Source organism: Plectropomus leopardus, chromosome 9 (assembly GCF_026936395.1).
Source record: "Plectropomus leopardus strain MGB_pleo_1.0 chromosome 9, ASM2693639v1, whole genome shotgun sequence".
NCBI classification, from domain to species: Eukaryota; Metazoa; Chordata; class Actinopteri; order Perciformes; family Serranidae; genus Plectropomus; species Plectropomus leopardus.
The window spans coordinates 31,106,568-31,126,689 of record NC_142184.1 but is presented as its reverse complement, the minus strand read 5'-3'; the positions used below and the strand labels follow the sequence as shown (position 1 = coordinate 31,126,689).

The 20,122-nt window shown below is 40.2% G+C and overlaps 1 protein-coding gene across 2 annotated transcripts in view; it reads left to right on the top strand.

The window, feature by feature from the left end:
* The window catches only part of LOC121946885 (plexin-A1-like), a 377,140-nt gene that overhangs the window by 29,156 nt on the left and 327,862 nt on the right, over window positions 1-20,122 (top strand). For both annotated transcript variants that reach the window (XM_088082491.1, XM_088082493.1), the window contains exon 4: window positions 12,726-12,941. The gene's annotated coding sequence lies outside the window, so the exon portion shown is untranslated. The remainder of the gene's footprint in view (window positions 1-12,725; window positions 12,942-20,122) is intronic.

The window sequence follows — 20,122 nt, the reverse complement described above, 5'->3', positions numbered from 1 at the left end:
ATATTAAAACATACTTTAAATAGTGTATAAATGCAGTGATGATATATAAGCAAACTTCTGTGTGTGTATGCACACTGTGAGCACCAGTGACTGTGTGATTGTTTGTATCTGCCTGTTTTTTAATCCCTTATGGAGGACACACATTCACACACATACACGCTCTGTCCTTTTGTCATTAGCCGTCAGAATCGGGTCATGCAGAGATGAATTGCAAATGCTGGCTGTAGAAACAAATTAACGTGTGCATTTTTGTGTGTGCGTGTATGTGACTGTTCATAACTAGTATGTCTTTCCAGACAGCAGCAACTTCACTGTAATTGTAGATAAACTATGCATTTCACTGGCTCTTTCTTGCGTATTTGCTCCCTTTGCCAAGTCCAAAATGAAGAGTAAGAAAGGAGGTATGATATGCACTGATTTTCCAAAAAATAAATAAATTAATACATCCAGATAGTTTCAAAAAAGCAAGCTACATAGTAATCCCTCTTCACAAGACTGTTGTTCTAATGGTGTGTTTACACCATGGACTGAAATAATGGGTGTAGCTGCTGTGGCATCACCCACTGGTTTGTGGACTCCCATTTTGAACAAGCCCCAGGAAGTGCACCAGGCTTGAAGCCAGTTTTCGTAGTAGATGAACAATCGAAGTACAACTTCTGGCCCTGTCACGTGATGTCCTGCAGCCCAAAAAGACTTTTTCCCATTGACTTATATGGCGAAAGAGACATTTGTAAATCAGTTAATTAATTTTTTTGAATGCCACATCCCCACACAAAATGACTTGCTTCGCTATCAGGGTTTAATCCATTTCATAACATTTGGAAAGTCTAGAAGAGCGGCATGATTGAATTATTTCATCCTTATTCAAGTTATTGGAGTGCTAGACCTGAGATAGTTTGCTCGGCCGGCAGAAGTCTTTTGTGCGCCTGCTCTTTGGGCTGCACAGTACAGAGGCAGTGCCCGATCACTCAGGTAATTTAACATGCATCGGTTAAACTATTTTGGCTTTGTCCACCACTGAGGAACTTTCATTGAAATGAACAGGACAGTGCTGCCAGTGCTCTATCTACTTCTCTTTACATCTTTATCATTATTTTTTTTATACTTTATACACCAAAACACATTTCTGCACCATGCTGTAAACATGTTTACTTCTGTTGGGAAGTTTTAACATGGGGTGTCTATAGGGATGGACTCACTCTTGGAGCCAGCCTCAAGTGGCCATTAGAGAAACACACATTTTTCCTTTTTTTTTCACATTTCCAAGTTCCAAGGTGTGGATGGTTATTATTTTGGTATAATTATTTGAATTTTGCATTGCTGATATTTGTGTATTTAATATTAAAATAATCTGGTATACCCCCTGTGGCACTCTGAAGTACCCATAGGGGTACCCCCTTTTGAGAAACCCTGGTCTGGACAAAATGAGAAATAAACTTACAATAAACATGCCAGCATCGATTTAGTCTAAAGGAATGCCTGAGATTAAAAAAAAAAAAAGGGAGAGAGAAACCCTGTCAATGCTCCATTTTCAGACAAGCACAGTTTACTTATTGTGATGAGGATATACCCATATGCTATCATACTGTTACAGAAAATTCATATACAGTCATTGAGCAACATGTTTTATAAATAAAAAGTAGTGAAAATGTAATGTTAAATTTCAGTGACCAGTCATACTCCATGTAGGTTATTTTGACATAATATCAGTGACTGAATAGGTGGCAGAAGAAGACGAGCGCAGTACTGGGGAATGTACGAGGATTAGAGTGGAGAGGAAATAATGAACAGAGCAAACAGAAGCTGTAGAACGCTGCAGATGAGCAGCATCTCGGGTCCAGCTCTGTTTCTCTGCCGTCTGGGAAACAATATGAACAAAAACCAGTCACCTTGTGCTCTCTTTCTCTCTCTCTCTGTGGCTGTTATTCATCGGCACACTTGCTTACACTCATGCAGTAGCATTAGCAGCCTCCCCTGCTGTTCATCACTGGCCGAGCTGTAATTACAGGCGCATCCAGAGGAGACAAAAGGAGGAAGCTCGGAGAGAAGTCTGGCCTTTGAGCCCTCTGTGTGTGTGTGCATGTGCTTACACCTGTGCAGTGTGCGTAGGCGTGCATCATGTGCCAGATAGAGATCAAACCAAGACAAAGCAAGTGAAAGGAAGCCCGGTCATCCTTTGAGCTGCTGTTTTAAAAGAGTTCCCCACCACCCACTCTCTCTTTCTCTCCCTCCCTCCTTCTTTCTCACTCTCCTTCTTCTCTCCATCTGCTGGCATGCCTTTTTTCTTGCTCTTCTCTATCTCTCTGTAACTGCTGCTGCATTTTCTCTCAGAATTGAGTCTAACATCAGGAGGATCACTGATTTTGTCACTGATCAATCCCCCCAAAAAAATCACACTGAAAGAATCAGGTATGTGAAACAAAACAAACTTTGACAAAAAAAAAAAAAGACGTGGATTTGCTTGATCTCGACAGACACGCACGTAGACCTCGGCTCTTAAGTACAAAAGTTAAGAGTTAATTTGATTTGTGGCTTAAAGCGAGAAAAAAGGGGGGCAAAAAAAACAAACTTTTTTTTTTAAATGCCTATTAGCTTCTTTTTCAGGCATCTCTGCAGAGATTTTAATTATGATTTGGCAACAGCTGGCGTTTATTGGATAACATGGATGTTGATGATCAAGGCTCTGTTGGAAGGTGGTAGAGATGGAGGGAGATGCAGGCAAACCAGAGAAATAAGGGAGAGAGATGGTGCTGATCAAACACATTTTCATTCACGCCATGCTTGGCTACATGCTGTCAAGCCACGCACAACAAGAAGCAGAACCCTTTTGCTTGCTTCAGAATTTGCACTTAAAAAGTCAAAAGCCACAACAATTTTAAAGAAATGTCTGTTTTTCTGCTTTCTATTGTCAGTTGATGTACTTCGCTTATGAAAGCTTTTTGCAATCCCAAACACTGAATGTCTGTTCTTATAGTCTCTTTCAAGAAGAATAATTTTATTTGCAAGAAGACATGTTTCTTCTGTTTCTGGTTTGTTTGAAATAAATATGAGAAAAAGTAACATGTAATTACCGTTAGACTGGAATTAAAGTTCAGAAAATACATGGGGATATAATTTACAGGGGACATGTGCCCTGCACTTTTTAAGAAGGCAGTAGTGGACCCCTCCACTTTTTACAATCTGAAAACTAATACAATATTTAAAAACCAAAAAAACAAACAAGAAAAAAAGTTTTTTTTTTAAAAAAAAAGTACACGTACAGGACTTCTTTCAAATCTTTAAAAGTGGTAACAATGTATGTTATGGTGAGGCTTGCAGTGTCCAGTTTAATCATTGTAAGGGAAGATACATCTTAAAATATTTAGCTCCGTAGGATTAAAATAAGGTCAAACTTTTATTTGATATTCCGCCAAAGAAAAAATAAAAACTGTTAGTGTGTCAAATTAATAGTATTTTACATACTTTGATACATCTTAACATGAACAAAATGCAGGTTAATGTTACTCCTCACTTCACATGTTTTGCTTAAGTGCACTGCCTTTATTGTTTTTGTGCAAAGTTCCTTCAGTTAAAATAAGAAAGTGTTACAATTCTAAAACCTATAGGCTCTAGTTTTATAATAAATCTATATTTTTATATTTATATTGCTTATTAATTTTATATTAACAATAGATTCAATGATTTTGTGAACCCACAGAGAACTTTCATTCATAGACTGAATGGCCCCAGCATCTGAGCGTGGATAAACCCACTGTCGACCACCTGCCCAGCAGTTACAGCATAAAAAATGAGCAATTAGCTGGTGTTAATATTGGAGCATTTAGCAGCTACAAAGGCAAATATTTTCCTCAGGAGCTTGTGGAGAGCATATAATTTAGACAGAAATACAGTAATACAACTAAATTTAGTTGCTCACATTCTTGCATTGTTATTTTTCAAAGAATAATTTAACATTTTGGTAAAGTATTCAATGTTTTTCCTTACAAGCAAAAATATTGGTATGTGTGATGGGTGCAGTGGCAAGTCGTTGTACCCTTAACAACAACAACAACAATGATAATAATAATAATAATAATAATAATAATAATAATAATAATAATACATTTTATTTATAAAGCGCTTTTCACAAACTCAAAGACACTGTACAAAAGATCAAGAGCGTATCCAACAACAACAAAAAAAACAAAAAAAGGAAAGAACAACAACATAGAACACACATCACAGTCACACTTTAAAAGCTTAATGCTATCAGTTGTTTAGTGGGAGTAGCTATCCTTTGTGTGCAGCTGCATATTTACTGCATATTTACTTCCATAAAAACATTCGAGGTGATACCTAATACTTTCAGCATAGTTAATTTGCTTTGATTCTTTTTCCATTGTGTACCGTTAAATAAATATAACATTATAAGTAGTATACCCTCCAGTCAGAGATCATGAAAATGCAAACACAGATAGACATATCTCAGGTTTTCCCTATTCCCCTTTTCCTTATTCTCATAACTCACAAGAAATTAAACTGTGATTTATTGTAACCTAAAGAGGTGGTAAACTCCACACAACCAATAAATCAGGCAGTTTAATGACATTCGGCTGAATCTGGCTCCTGCTTTTCAACACGTCCTTAACAAGACATTTAATAAAACGTTGATTTTAATTGACAAAGATTCCGGCTGTACAAGCAGAACATGGCAGATGTGGATGACTCAGAGGTTTTTCAGGATGAGAAATGAACTCTTAGACCGGCAGTGCCACAATGAGCCGCGTAGGACCAAGGATATTCACACAAATGCACACGTGCACATACGCTTGCATGCGTACAGTAATCTGAGCAGCGGAGTATCATCTGTGTAACCACATCCTCTGCCTCAGTGTGGAGAGGAGGAACCTGACACCCCATTGCCCTGCATGAAAACTCCCCAGTCATCACTAATATGGGCAGGAATATCAACATTTAATATGCACAAGGGGACCGTAAAGGTCATAGCAGGGGCCCAGCATGAAGAAAACGACAAATTCTTGCAGATGAACGAAAATGATGGAGCTTAAACACACAAAATAATGTATCCTTCTTTATAGTACAAATCCACCTTTGTCTCTTTGCAATTCATGGTCCAGTGTGAATGATTTAGGGGAATATATTGGCAGAAATAGAATATAACATAATACTAATATTTTTTTTTTTTTTTTAGATTATAATTGCTTGAAAATAAGAATTGTGTTTTTATTACCTTTTAGAATGAGCTGTTTATGTCTACAGTTGGAGCAGGTCCACCTCCATGTAGTCAGCCATGTTGCACTGCCATGTTACTACAGTAGCCCAGAGCAGACAAAACAAACTCTGGCTCTAGATAGGGCCATTTGCATTTTTGTGTCAGCCATCTAAGTTAGCATCCCATGCGAAGAACCAAACAGTGTTGGAAAAACTGCTGATTTATAATGTGAAACTGCTTTGTTCTGTGTTTGCAACAGTTAAGACACCACATATGTTTGTTTTGGAGTGGATGAGATATTTGGGGATAATGTTGCCCCTGTTAAAAACATCCTCAACGTCTTGATCAGAAGTTATATGAGAAAAAGTGAGCACACATTTGCAGGTGCTAGGCTAGTGGTCCACCTGCTACTCGTCAAAATGCATCAGAAAACTACTGATTTCTAACATGAAACGGCATTATTCAGTGTTTTTAATGACTTATATAAGTAGATTCATTTGTTTTGGAGAGGAGTAGACAGTTGCGTATAATTCAACTCCTGGTAAAAACCTCCTGAACATCTGGATCATAAAAAAGGTTATCACACATCAGCAGGTGTTGGACTTGCAGCCTGTGTGCAACAAGCCAAACAGCATTGGAGAGAGTTTTGAAACATAAAACTGCTTTATTTAGTGTTTTTACAGATTTTAATCACAGGTTCAATTTGTTTTGACACTAAGATACCTCTGCAGATAATTCGGCTCCCATTAAATACCGTCTGAACACTGAACACCAAAGGAATCCTAAGGCCCCGAACACGCTGCCTGCATGAACAGCCCGTGTGTATGTGCTGAAGTTGGATTTTTTTTTAGTGCACATGTTAACAAGTGAGAGCAGCCACACTGCCTGCCTGAGAATCTCTTGTTAGGCGCATCTCAGCTGCTTGTCAGCCGTGGGACATCTAGGGCTTTCCAGGTGCTGTGTGTAGTTGTTAGCAATCATCGACTGTGAAAATGGCGTTTTAATAATTATATCAACTCAATACCACCTTTTATTACATATCTATTTTTTTTATGTCTTTATCTGTCTCACAGATGAGGAAATACAAATATCGTCAAGTCAATTTTATTTATAAAGCCCATTTTCACAAAACACGGTTTGCCTCAGAGGGCTTTATAGCGTACGACATCCCCCTGCCCTTAGACCGTCACATCACCTAAGGAAAAAGGACCTCTGTAACGGGGGGAAAAAAAACAAAGAAACCTCAGGAAGAGCAGCAGAGGATGATGAGGGATCCCTCTTCCAGGCCGGACAGACAAGCAATAGATGTCGTAAATAATTGAAATGATTTAAATTGAAATTAAGCTGAAAATACTGAATTACGATTATGACAATAAGGAAAGAGAAAGAGAGAGGGGGAGAGATAATGGAAACAAATGCATGTCATATTACAATAACGATAGGTGTAAAATTACTAAATGCACTTTTACTCAAACTTTCCTGCTTTTGTTTAAAAAGTCCTCTGACAATGTCGGTCAACAGAATCCCATCAGTTATTGACACAAGGCATTTTATTGTTTTGTTGACAGTGCATAGAAGCTTGCACAATTTCACAAAATGTACCTATAAATGTGGAAATACTTAGCAGCAGGGAGCCCTGCAATGGCATCACAGCAACAACACTGCCAGTGGGAACACTGCAAGTGTGTTACACGCTGCAGTTTGCTGAGGCTGCCGTCACATGCTGCTCATGCATGCAGTGTGTTGTAGGCATAAGCAAGAGTTTACACTTAGTACGTGGCAGAAGTTTTAGCTGGTTGCAATCTGTAAACCTCACCACTAGATGGCACTAAATGCTATGAATCCTACATGCTGCTTATTAAATGGTTAATGGTGGAAGCCATGATGGAAAAGTTTAATTTACCATTCTGTTCGACAATAGAGTAAATGAATTAATAAATTAAGGATAATACAGGCAAATGCAACCAAAGCTTGTGTGTTTAAACTCAGCCACTCATATATAACATACTTTTGTAATATACTTTTCTGACAACCACTTTTCAAAGCTTATCATGAGTTCAAACATTGTTTTTCTATCTTCAAGACATTTTTCAGTTCAGTTCTGTATGCCATGAAACTTGTGCATGGCAGTAATCCTTCAATTTAAACAATTTTTCCACTTTTTTTTGCATCAAAGTCACATTCTCATCAGTATTACAGCTGCGGGCGATGGACATTTTCAAAAATCTCCTTGATAATGCTGTTAGGGATGGTCTGACATCTTAAAACTGACGACAAAGCCTTTTTCACAGCAAATATTTTGACTTGACCATTGCAGAAAAAGCACAGATGTTACTTAAAATGCCAAAGATGGCTCTGTTTAACTCAAGTTTCCCAGTGAGCCGTGACAGTGAGTCAACACGCACAACACCAAGACCCTGAAATCAAAGTAGCCTAGCGGAATTCAGCCACCATTAATTTTATGATTTGCACCTCGGCTTTTGCTACCGTGATATGTTAAATTGTCTTCCTTTAATTCAATAAAGAAAAGACAGACATTCAAAGCCATGACTGTAGCAAAAAGGATAAGGTCAAATTTGTTTTAACTTGCATTAAAAATGTTACTGTGTAGCAGCCAATCCTTGAAACTCAGAAGACGGAGTTTCCTTGAATGCAGCAGCATTATCACTGCAGCCCTGAACCTTAAGTCTTTCTCATAAAGGATATGATATGATTTGTTAAACAGTCTGCAGTAGCCTAAGGTAAGATGTATTTAATTTGTTGTTTAGTAAAAACATGCAAAACCAGTGTGATTTTTGGCATCTAGTGACCGCAGGAAATCCATAACACATCCAGCTGATATGAAGCAATGATAGCATTCATAAAGAGATGTGTTTTTGGACACTTGCTGCTCTGTGGTTTTGGGCACGTATCATATAGCGGCTTTGCAGGAGCTTCTTTATTAAAAAGACATTTTTCACGGCAGACATTTTGACATGTAGTAGTAGTAGTAATGATAATAATAGATTTTATTTGTAAAACACTTTGATGTTGGAATAAATATTAAAATGCTACAAGATAAAAACATAGCATAAAAACTGATAAAAACAACCAACATAAAAGCATATTTAAAAGTAATAAAAATGAAGAGCATAAAAGCAGGTAGAGCAACCAGTAAAAAAGTTCCTTAAAAGTAGTAAGTTTTGCTAAAAAGAAATGTTTTAAGACCATTTCTTTTAAAACTCTCAACAGCCTGTGGTAAAAAGGAAAAGCACGGGTGTATTTAATAAAATAAATGAGAGCTGCATTCAATTTAGTGGAGGTCCTGGTATTGTGCATACAGGTTCAGTGGAATTGCACACAGGCACACTTAATGGAACTGAGCCATCGTTAATGTTATCCATTTCATCTGTGCTTTTCCTACTGTTACAAGTCATAATGTCTGCTGTGAATAAGGTCTAATGAAGGACTGAAGCTATAAAGTAAATAAAACCAAAAACAAATAGCCAAGACAGATTATAAATGTCAGAAGTGCTACGCAGTTGGGGTGGGATACTCAGAATTCCTTTCACATTCGATTTATTGTTAAAATAAAAAAAGTGATTGATGAATCTTTTAAACTAAAATAAGCATTACACTTTGACTGTCTTTTAAAAGAAAAATATACAAATGACAGTAAACATGTCATTTTACTACAAATAGATGCTTGGTGACAAAAATGTCAGATGGCTGCTTCTGCTGCTACAGGTGATTAAATGACACTAACCCCCTGAACACCATAGTTTTCTATAGTTTCCACTCAAACGTTCATTTTCTCCTCTTGAGTGGTTGACCTTTTGACATCATGCACATTGCACATACACTAGGTTAAATTAGAAAACAGGAAGGAAAAAAGATGCCACATAGCTTGAGATACATACGTCATACTCAGTTAGGTATGTAATTTGGCCTACCAGGTGGACCAAGGGGACATCTTCCCTGCACTTTCTTAAAAGGCAGCATTGGATGCTTTTCACAATTAAGAGTCAAAAAAATTTTTTAGAAAATTTTAGAAAAATTTTAGTAAAAAAGGTATGGAAGTTGTAATTGTGTTTGTATCTTATAAGTTTTTTGGGAAATGACACGGAGAATGAATTGAGAGTATGGAAATGAGAATTAATAATTTCAAATTTCTGTAGAAAATCTCAAAGTGGTAAAAGTATCTATTCAAATGGAGCTTGAATTGTCTGGTTTAAACATTGAGAGGAGATTCATTTTGAAATCTTGAGCACCATGAGGGTTTAATAAGGGTAAAAATATATACATTTAGGCATATTTTTTACATGTTAACATAAAACTGCATTAACTCCTCCGTTTTCTTTATTGCATCACCTGTATTTTTCTTTTGTGCAAAGTTTCTTAATCCGTGTGTTGTGAATTGTGCCAACATACCATTATATGTTACCTTAAATAGAAGTAATTTTCTTTTTAAAAAAAAAGAAAGAAAAAAAAACACAGTCTGTCCATGGCAAAAGCCTTGCTTACGGGTATATCAGGACTGTTTTGGACTACCTTGGGTAGAAGCATCTGGAAAAACAAAAGCCTTTTTGAGGATTTGCGCCTGTATTTACTGTACCCCCTCCACCTTTGAAGTCAAAATTCTGCCCCTTTCTTAAATATTGTTGGCAGTAGGGGTGTGCGACATGAAGAATTTGAATGTGTCCACGATCCGCTGTCAGGGAGAGATCTTTGTACCATGCTACAGTACACATTAACTCTGATGTAGTTCTATGCTCATACACGTGACGCACCCTAACTTTTTGGCTGTACCGCATCATGTGGTCGACTCTGGCGCCGTCTGTGCTGGTCACACGGGATGTTCATCCCCGGGTCCGAGCGGAGCTGCAGAGGGAGAATGTGTTAATGATCAGCGGGTACAGCTCCAGAGAAAGCAGATGTTATAAATGTATTGTTCTGCATTTTAACATATTTCAGGGTTGCCAGCTCTCACACTCCTGGCGTGTGACACACACTTTCTTCAGATTCATGCTCTCATGACATCAAAGCAAATCTCACGCCAAAACACTGTGACAAGCAGAAGTGTTGAACAATCATGTAATGTGGTGAAGGACTGACTGTAGAATACAGCTGTATATTTGAAAACTGAGCTGCATTTCATTATCACGGATCAAACTGCTGATCGCCTGACAGTGCAGCATGGTTAGAGACAGACAGACAAACAGAGTGGAGCTTCTCCTCACAGCACCAAAGTGTCTGAATGAACCAACAGACAGTTATTCTTTAGACTTCTATAGACTACTTTGTGTAAGTTTCAGGTTTAGTCAGACTTTGGATGGAAGTATTTAGAGCGCGTCGCTCTGTGTCTCATCCAGCCGCTGGCACTGAGCTCTCGTTATTACCACCAGGGGCAGACATAGTGATTTGGGGGCCTGGGGCCACAGGCACATTGCCTAATTTTCAACCTTTGTTTTAATTTAATGTGAAATATCCCTAAAATATGTCTTCAGTGTATTCAGTGATAGTAAATAAGTCCCTGAAGACAAAAGGTTAGGAACCACTGTACATGGTCCAGCCATATACTAGGTCTTAACCTAGTCTTGTATTTTCTCAGCTGAAGCACTATTTGCTAGTCTGTTTCCTGCCTTCCCTATAGATTCACAGATAAACCAATCATAGCAAGCCATCAAGTCTTGGCTTTTTTCCCTTCCCGCTTTATTTCACAGGTGGGAAGTCATTTATGAAAATAAATAAAACAGAAGAATTTGTCCCACCCAAAAATTCAACATTTATAATATTTTACCTGACAAAAGACATGGTTTCCATCAAAACAGCGGAAAACAAAATCGATTGGGAAATTAGCTTGGTTGTACTGTTCAGTTACGTGCAGAGTAGTCTTAAAATCCAAAATGAAAAAGAATCTTGATAAAATTGTGATCTTGCCTTAAATAAACATTATATATAGATATTATATTTTTGCCATATTGCCCACCCCTATTTGGTAGTGCATATGTTTCTATTAGAGTGCACATTTAGTTAAGTTTTCATGAAGTCAGACTTAAGTTTGTTGGTAGACAGGTTGGCCTCAAATGGTTCTTTATTTTTTTTATTTCTTTTAGTGACCACTGATAAGAGGGGGCACTGCCATTGCTTCCACTTGCTACATATCTTTTTAGGCCCCTTTTCCCCCAAAACAGAGCTGTTTAGTACTCTGCAGAAAGCAGCCAATCAAAGTGTCCCATGTGTCTGCCACATCATAGAGGAGACATCAGACTGTATCAAGTTGTTGATGCTTTTTGTTTTTGTAATTTCTAAAATCTTCATGCTATGAGGTTTTATTTGCAGTTAGTTGGCAGTGTTTGGCTTTGTGTTACCTCTTTGTTTCAGAAGTCCCGTTCAGCCATCTGTCCTCCTTGTGTGCTCAGTTTAGTCTGTTCAGTTAAGTTTATGTTGAGTCAGCATAGCCCAAGGTAAGTTCTGTTTTACTGACCTCTTTGACAAGAACTTTGTTACATATTTTGTCAATTGTTGCATTCATTTTTGGGCATATAATGGTCTCTTTTAGAAAATCCACCTTTGTCTCCTCATGCCTGCCAGCTTGGTCCCTCACTATACTCCCCCACCCCCACCCCCCTTTTTTTTGCAAGATTTGTTTGGCTTTTCATTCCTTTATTTCAACAGGACAGCTTAAGCACTGAAGGGGTAGAGAGAAAGGATGGTAAAGACGGTTGACGAATTAGGCAGTGAAATTACTAAAGTTAGTGTCTGTGTAGATTACCTTCAAAATAGAAAGTAGGTTCTTAATAGGCCCTACGAGCTTTTATTTTCTTCACATGTCAGAATTGGACGTATTCAGACAATGCCTTTACTTGCAAATAAAAACAGTGAAGTGCAAATGTGCTGTAAATTAGTCCCAGCAGCCTGCAATCTTCGAGGATGTGGGGACAAGGCCAGCACTGCCGATAGAGATGATTTGTCAAGTTTCAAAGGAGCTGACCTTCAGCTGTAAATGCTATTGAACAGACACACACATAAATGCTCACAAGCACCTACAGACTGTAGAAAACACACATGCCCACTTTCACATGTATGCACACACAAGAATACACTTAACATACGAGAAACTCAGAACACACACACACACACACACACACACACACACACACACACACACACTGTGAGCAGCAGGAGGACATGAGAACAGAGCAGTGCCACTCTGCATGTGTTATTAGAAGATGACAAAAGCAATAAATCAAGCTGAATAGGAGCGGCCTTTTATCAGAAATGTATCAAAGAATCTGATCCTAGATAAACAACCTTCATCATAACATGTTTGAGCCTCAGCAACACTACTAGGAACATGAGAACACGCGCTACAGCAGCCTGTATCGGGTCCGATGCTGCCACCTATGCGCGCCATGGAGCGGTGCTTCTGGCGATGCGCTGTTACGCAATGAGGCAGCTAGGGGGCGCACTCATGTCACTAACCTCTCTCTCTCTCTCTCTCTCTCTCTCTCTCTCTCTCTCTCTCTGCCAGGGGATGCCGGAGTCTAACCGCAGCTCTCCTCTCATTCATGCTGAGCGCTGCTCTCCTGTGCGCACGGAACTGCAGAGCTGAGCTTCGGAACCGGTGCTTGCTTGCTGCTGTTGCTGCTGTCTGACAAGCCCGCCGGGAATGGAAATGTCTTCTGCTGCAACTCTGACATCCTAAAAATCATGCCAAGCAGGAGGAACGCGAAGGGCGGTTTGATCAGTAAGTACAGCCAAACTTTTTGTGGTTGTTAATTATCTCTCTACCCGTCTTGGAGCTTGTTCTTTCCCTCCATCCGAAATGTTGGTGACATTCTCCCACCCCATTCCTCTCCTCTCCTTGCCCTACTGTGCAAGATATCTGTCTCCCGTCATGAGCACACCCGGAGCAGTGTGTGCTGCGGGAGAAATCCGGCTCTCTGTTGATACCATTTTTTTGCGCTCCGAAACATCGCATGGCTCGTTTTGCGCACACGGCGGAGGAGCAGCCAGACGCACGAGGAGGTGGCGGATGAACCATCTTTCGAGTCTTTTTCTCTTGGATTTGGTCAAGTTGTTGAAGGTGAAGGATTGCTTTACTTCACCCGGGAAGGAACTGCGGATTTTGGGGATGCAAAGTGACAGCCTGAATAGGCTGTTTGAGTGTATGAGCTCCACAGGGGTGTTTTATCTCCCACATGCTGGAGCTTTAATGTTTATATGGTCTGTCAGGTCGCAGGGGTATTATAGGAATGTTGTCGCAATGATAGGCTTGGCAGTGATGCCATTAGACTGCCTAGTGTCTTATAGTCTTTATAAACCCTCAGCTGAGCGCGCCACAGGCACACAATCCCCTATAGGGATATTATGGGAGTTTTGGATGTGTAGCTTCTGTTTTTTATTTTGCTGAAAAAACAGGATTAAACCTTGTAGGGAGGTGAACATTGTTGCACAAATTGAACTTGAAAACACTAATTGTACGTGTGCATGTGCGCATATGTATGTAGTGTATGCAGGCAGTGTGCAGTGAGACCATGACTGTGTGCAAGTTTGTGCATGTATGTAGCTATGTGCCTATGTGTGCTTGTTTAGATGCAAAATGAAAATGTGTATAATGTGTTTGACCTGTGTGTCTGTGTGTGTGTGTGTGTGTGTGCAGATGTGTGTGTGGGAGCCCCTCAACCACCCACACATAAACACATAAATACACAGCTTCGTCATTTTGGAGTGGCATCAACGTGCGCTGACAGTTTTGTGTCACCTTATGAATTTTTGACTTGAAATGCGTAGGTGAGGCAGACGGGCTGATTTTGAGAGACTACGGGCGCCAAGCCACCGGTTTGGCTGCCAAATCACAGAAAAAAAATTCTGAAGGTTGTGTGTGTGTGTGTGTGTGTGTCTATGTGTCTATGTGAGAGAGAGGGGAGTCTTTGCATAGTCTGAATCTCCTCTCATCTCTTTCTCTCTTGCATCTTATCTCTCTCCAGGGTGAACTTGTGAGGATGAGTGTGTGTGAGATGATGTTGGTGCTGAGGAGAAGATGCAAAGAGATGTATAGGGAAGAAAGACTTCTCCCTCCTCTCTCTCAAGTGTGTGTGTCATGATGTGCCTGTGCTGGGACGCGTTGATAAGGCAGAAGCCCTGAACATCACCTCCACTTTAGGGCTGAGGCGTGACATCCAAACTGACTGCGTGCATGGTTATAGTGACATAATGACTGGGGAGCATATTAGTTGCTGTTACACCTGCAGAGACACAACAATTTTAGAGGTTTTAGCCCCAAAAATGAGTCAAAATGTGACTCCGACGACAGCGGTGCCTGTAACCTAATTACCTAGTTTATTCTTGGAGTCTTTTATTATTAATTTGTTCTTAGAGGAGATCATTCTTTCTTCGCTGCTCTCGATGTATTCATCTTTCTGTGTATTATAGACATCCTTTGGATGCCGTAACCAGCGTTCAGTAATATTTAAAGAAAGTTCCAGGATGACACTTCTCATTTGGTGTTAGTGTCTCTGGTGTTAAAAGTAACTGCATCATACTTTCTTGCTGTTTTATAAAATCTACAGTGGCTGAGATTAAACGTATGTATGCTGTATATGATCTGATAGTGTGTTTGTGGTGCTCAGTAGCGATATTGGATGTGGTATCACATAGTGCCTGGGTACATGACATTTTATAGCAAATTTTAAGCTATTTTCTGGGATTTAAGCTGTTATTCTAAAGCTGTCCTTATTGAATCTGGAGTTGTCATGTTTTTTTAATTGAGGTAACTATGTGTAACGTTGTCTGAATTCTCTTCCCTTTTGATCATTCTTGACATTGAGCTTTATCAGCCACATTCTGAGTGACAATAGACACTGTGGGCTCACCACCTTGCCTAGCAGGAAAGCTGCTGTTTTTGAGTGGAAACATCACCACAGGGAGTTTTTGTGTGTAGGGGGTTCAGGTGTGGGGGTGGTGCTGTGTCAATGCTCTCAGCCCTCAGCGGCTCAGACCCCCGGCTGAGCTAAGAGCTACAGACGATCGGCAACTTGCCCTGCGGTCCTTCCGCGCAACCCGCTCCACACTTCAAGTGCCTGCAATAAATAAACCGAGTGAGAGAGATGGCAATAGACTGACAATAAACCAGATTGATACAGCAGTTTTAACTCATTCAATGTGAGAAACACCCCAGAGAGGGAGGTGTGTTATAATAACATATCCATAGGATGTAATGGAGATGGCATTTAGCTGAGGGTTTTTTATTCACAGTGCCTTCACAGTCTATATTGAAATGCTGCACGGGCGGCCCCAGTGGGAGCTGAAGCGCCGACCCAGCAGTGTCAGAGCCACGCTCTCGCCTATCGAGCGGCTGATGACTATAGACTGCCAAGTAAGCTGATATTACATGGCGAAACACCAGTTTGAATCCCATATACAGGAACACTTGTTTTAACTGCTTTTGGGAGGCAGTTTATTTAATTAGCTGAGACTGGCATGTAGATCAAATAAAAATATGACTGATACAAGAGTTTATCAGTGAATCACTTCTCCTAGGTTACAGACTTGATTACAACCAAGAGGCATGATGTGTTGATCAGCTTTTCTCTCTCTCTGGCTATAACAGTCTCTGTCAGTCATTTGAATAAGGAGTGATCATTTAAAAGAATACCAATATCTATTGGAAAAGCAACAGTTCACAATGTTAAAAATAAAGCGCCCTCATTAAATTTAGACCTGGGGAGATAAAAGATGGGACAGCACTCCATACGAGCACAGAATGCTGGTGGTGGTGGAGTGAAGCCAATAGCTGGGAAAGCTCTAAGGTAAATTTGCCTGATCTGAAGATCACAGCGGGTACGTGGGTCTAAAAGTTAGAATTTGACAATGATATTTTAAGTGCAGCATCCAGCAACTTATTGGCTCAGGGGATGTGGGCAGCAAGATGAGATTGGATGATGTAAGAATTTGCGAATGAGACAAGCCCTGACTGGGCAGGGTTAGAAAAATGGAAGTGGTGAAAAAGAATTCACAAACAAAAGAATATCATCATCACTTTGTTAATTAATTTGCAGCTTCTTAACCTCATTTATTTAACAGTCTTTGTTCTTTTGTTGTTTTGACTCCAACATGGGTGATACTACAGCAGATGAGCCAAATTGTCTTGTTTTGGGTCTTTTTAGCTCTTTTTCTGATGAGCCAGTGACAACGTGTTTACAACTCCCAATTTTTGCCTGAACCAAATAGACAGAGGAAGAGGCTGGGAAAGAGAGAGAGATAGAGAGAGAGAGAGAGAGAGAGAGAGATGAGATGAGGTGATGGAGCTTTTAAGTTCCCGGCACCTTTTTGATGCAGCCTCTGCAGTGAAAGGCCAAGGAAGATCAAACAGGGCAGGCAGATTGAAATAGTTTCTCTTGTAAGAGACGCTCCAACAGCGTACAGATGTGACAGGTAACCAGGAGACGGAGGTGGCAGCCACTTTCACACGCCACCTGATTGCAAACACTCGCTTCCCTGAGTTCAAAATAGGACTTGCGAGGCGCTTTTTGATCGTCGTTAGCATCCGCCGGTTCAGTATCTTGAAGCGAGACCGAAGGCTCGTAGGTGGGTGGTTGGGGGAGTTATTTCCTAGCCTAGTGTGAGCAAGGATAATTCTGCCGTTGTTTTGTCAGCAATTAAAAGAATTTCAGCAACCCATTTTCTTCTGCTGCTGCAGACCATACAGCTTGTGTTTGTTATCCCAAATGGCCAATTTCTGCCTTATGTTCTGTGCTGTCTGAACAGTTGAGGCAGCAAAATAATCAGTGTGTGTGTTTGTGTGTGTGTGTGTGTGTGTGTGTGTGTGTGTGTGTGTGTAGCTGAACAAACCCGCATTACTGAACTTGTCTGCGTTTCCTGTGCTTCTGCAACATTGGTCCGATCAGCACGTCCCCATGTTTCTCAGACACACACACTCGGACATCCTCCCTTTGCCCTCCTTTTCTCCTTGTTTATATTTAGTGCTGGGCCAAGGTCAATGTTAGAGAGCTAGGTTCTTGTTTATTTCCGTACATGGCTCTGAGATGCAGATCTGTCTTCTGTTATCTGTACTGGTGGTTAGACATTCCCCAGGCCATGGGGAGGAGCAGGAGGAAAATGCAAAGGTGGACAGAAGGAAGGATAAGGCCATACTTCAGTACTACTATGACTAGAAGGCATCATGCAGTACCCTCTTTTTTTATTTGAAGAACAATGCCAGCTGTTATTTTCAAACAACTCTCAAATGTGGCCATACAGCACCAGGAAGGATAGTACCATGGTACAAGCTAAAAAAAAAAAAAAGAAATTCTAAAACTATACTGAATGGGTTTCAGAGAGGAATAGGTTTGCACTGTGTTCTTCTTCTGGTTTTCTCCCCCAGGCGAGCCCATGTAAAGCACTTTGAGGTGAAGCTTCTGTGTTAAAGTACGCTGCTTTGCAGCATCTGACAGAGGAAACTATTTGAATGTTTGGAAGTCAGGATTTACACAAACGGCACACTGCAGGCTTATCTTAAACAACCAAGCTTATGTCTGTTGCTTTGCAGCAGATGATGGAACAAGAGAGAGCAAAGATCTAACAGCAGAGTCTGGCCGCTCAGTGGTGTTTATGGTGCAGTTAGAATTTTAACATGGGTGACACCAGAAATTTAAGCAAATAGAAAGAATCTGTTGCAGGTTGTAGGGATGGGAACCACTTTTGCATCGCAGCCTGTTAGGATGCACGACAATAAAAGTGTCTCACTTGACCTAGACACCTCGAGGACAGAGAGTAAAAAAGATGGAAGAATGGGGGATTTCTGTGTAGCAAAGTGCAGAGAGAAGGGATAAGTGAGGCCTGTGAAGGCAAGAGGAGGGTGAAAGTGGCAATATGCAGTATGCTGTGCTATCTGGGCTTGCTGGTAAAGCTTACTGAAGGAGAGGGGGTTAGATAGGATGAAAGAAGCTGAAGAAATTGGATGTTGTTGGGGTGAGAAGGTCAAAAGCAAAGGTAATGACAGATGTTACATTTCTGTCCAACTTTCAGGTAGTTTTTATGCAAACAAGTGTAACATTGCAAAGAGTTAGTACATCAAAACTCAAAAGATCGGAAAATATACACAAGACAATGAAGAATCTTCTGAAAACTAAAAGGCAAGGGTAATTTGTTCTTTGTTATCCTCTAGCTATACATTGCGTTGTCTGAAGATGAACAAATTTGATTGGTTATATTTGATCCCACTTTTATTCAAATTGAACAAACTCCTGAAATACTTGGGAACCTAGCTTGAGATGTATTAACTCTAGTATGTATTTGGAAAGCTGCATGGAAAGGGAGAGAAATAATCAAAAGAGAAAGCAGCAGAACATCAAGAGAGTAAAGTTGTGGAGAAAACAACTGAGGCGAGTTTCTAAAAAGTGAGAAATGACAAAATAAGAGAGAGAGAAAAGGGAGCTGGAGCCAGCAAGGCAAAGAGAGAGTGACGGTATTCCTGACAGTGTGACTCAGATGAGAGGACTTGAAGACGGGGGAGGGGACGGATAGAAAAAAAGGGACTGAGGTTGAAGTTGTGCAATTCCAATTCTGGTGTTTCTGGAAGTGATTAAGATTGTCAGGAATTGCGGAGAGAGAGGGAAGTTGGTATGAAAGAGGTGAAAGGAGGCATAAAGACAGTGGCATGAGTGTTACACTTGACGAAACAGTCTTTGCTGATTTTGATGACTATGCCTAGATGAGACAAAAGATGATATCAGTCTGCTGTCCATCACCTCAATTTTCCTTAAAACAGCGTCTTGCTGCTTCATCCTAGTGCAGCTGGTGGAGTCTTCCAATAAGGCACTATAATGTGTTCTCAAAAAGGACATTTCCAGTGTGAACAACATTAAACATGATCAGACTTCTGGAACTACAGTGAAATTGTTTGGCTCAGGTTAGTTTGGAGAAACAGACACAGAAAAACAGAAAAGATTTTAATCAGCTGACTCACATGGAATAAATTATATGTAAAATATGTACAGGGATTGTCACTCCCCACAAAGATGCACCAAGCTCAGTGTAGCAGGGAGTGGAGACTGGCCATGATAACTTCTGCAAAGTGAACAGGTGAATGCGAGGTGTATAGGTGGGGTTTAACCAGTAGAAGCAATTGTAGACTGGTGTTAAACAGTGGAGTTTCTTCCCTTGCAAATAATCTTTAGCTCAGTACTGACTCCTTAGAATCAGCCCAGGACATCTCTACTTATGATATTTCGTCAGTCTGGTCTCACAGAAATACATGAAATGACCACGGCCCTTTTTAAAAACCAAATTACATAATGGAGGCATGTATTGTGTTTAAATAACATACTGGCACTTAATATTCAAATCATGTATTTTTGTAAATTTGGAGTTTCAGTGACTACTGGTCTTAAGTCATTGAGTGCCAGCCCTGTTATATAATGGAAAGTGGCTTGTGCCAGCTTTTCTGGCCATTTTGAGGACCATTTAGAGTCATCTTTCAAGGCCCACAGAATATTTTGTACAAAGACACTAAAAACATGAGAGTTTCTTCCAGCGTCCGCTGGTGAAACTAGCCACCTGACCCTCTCCGTTTTTTGGGGGGCATTTTATGCCGATATTGAATTGATGTAGCTTCGTTGCTGTGGTTTTAAATCACCTCTGTACAGATCGCTCTGCTCTCTGATCCCGACTACTCCACTTCATGCTCTGATCTACCATCTTTTGTACTACAGCTACAAATCCCAGCAGCCCCAAAAATTACACACAGGGAGCGTGAGAGTGCCCCCTTGTGCCCCGAAAACACACTTTGACGTATATATACGTCAATTGCACTCAATGAGTTAAGAACTATTGTTCAAGAGACATTTTCTCAGAAATGCTCGATTTCTGGCATTAAAATTGCCAGTAGTTTTTATAATTGCAGTACAAAGTATATACTGTTTTTGA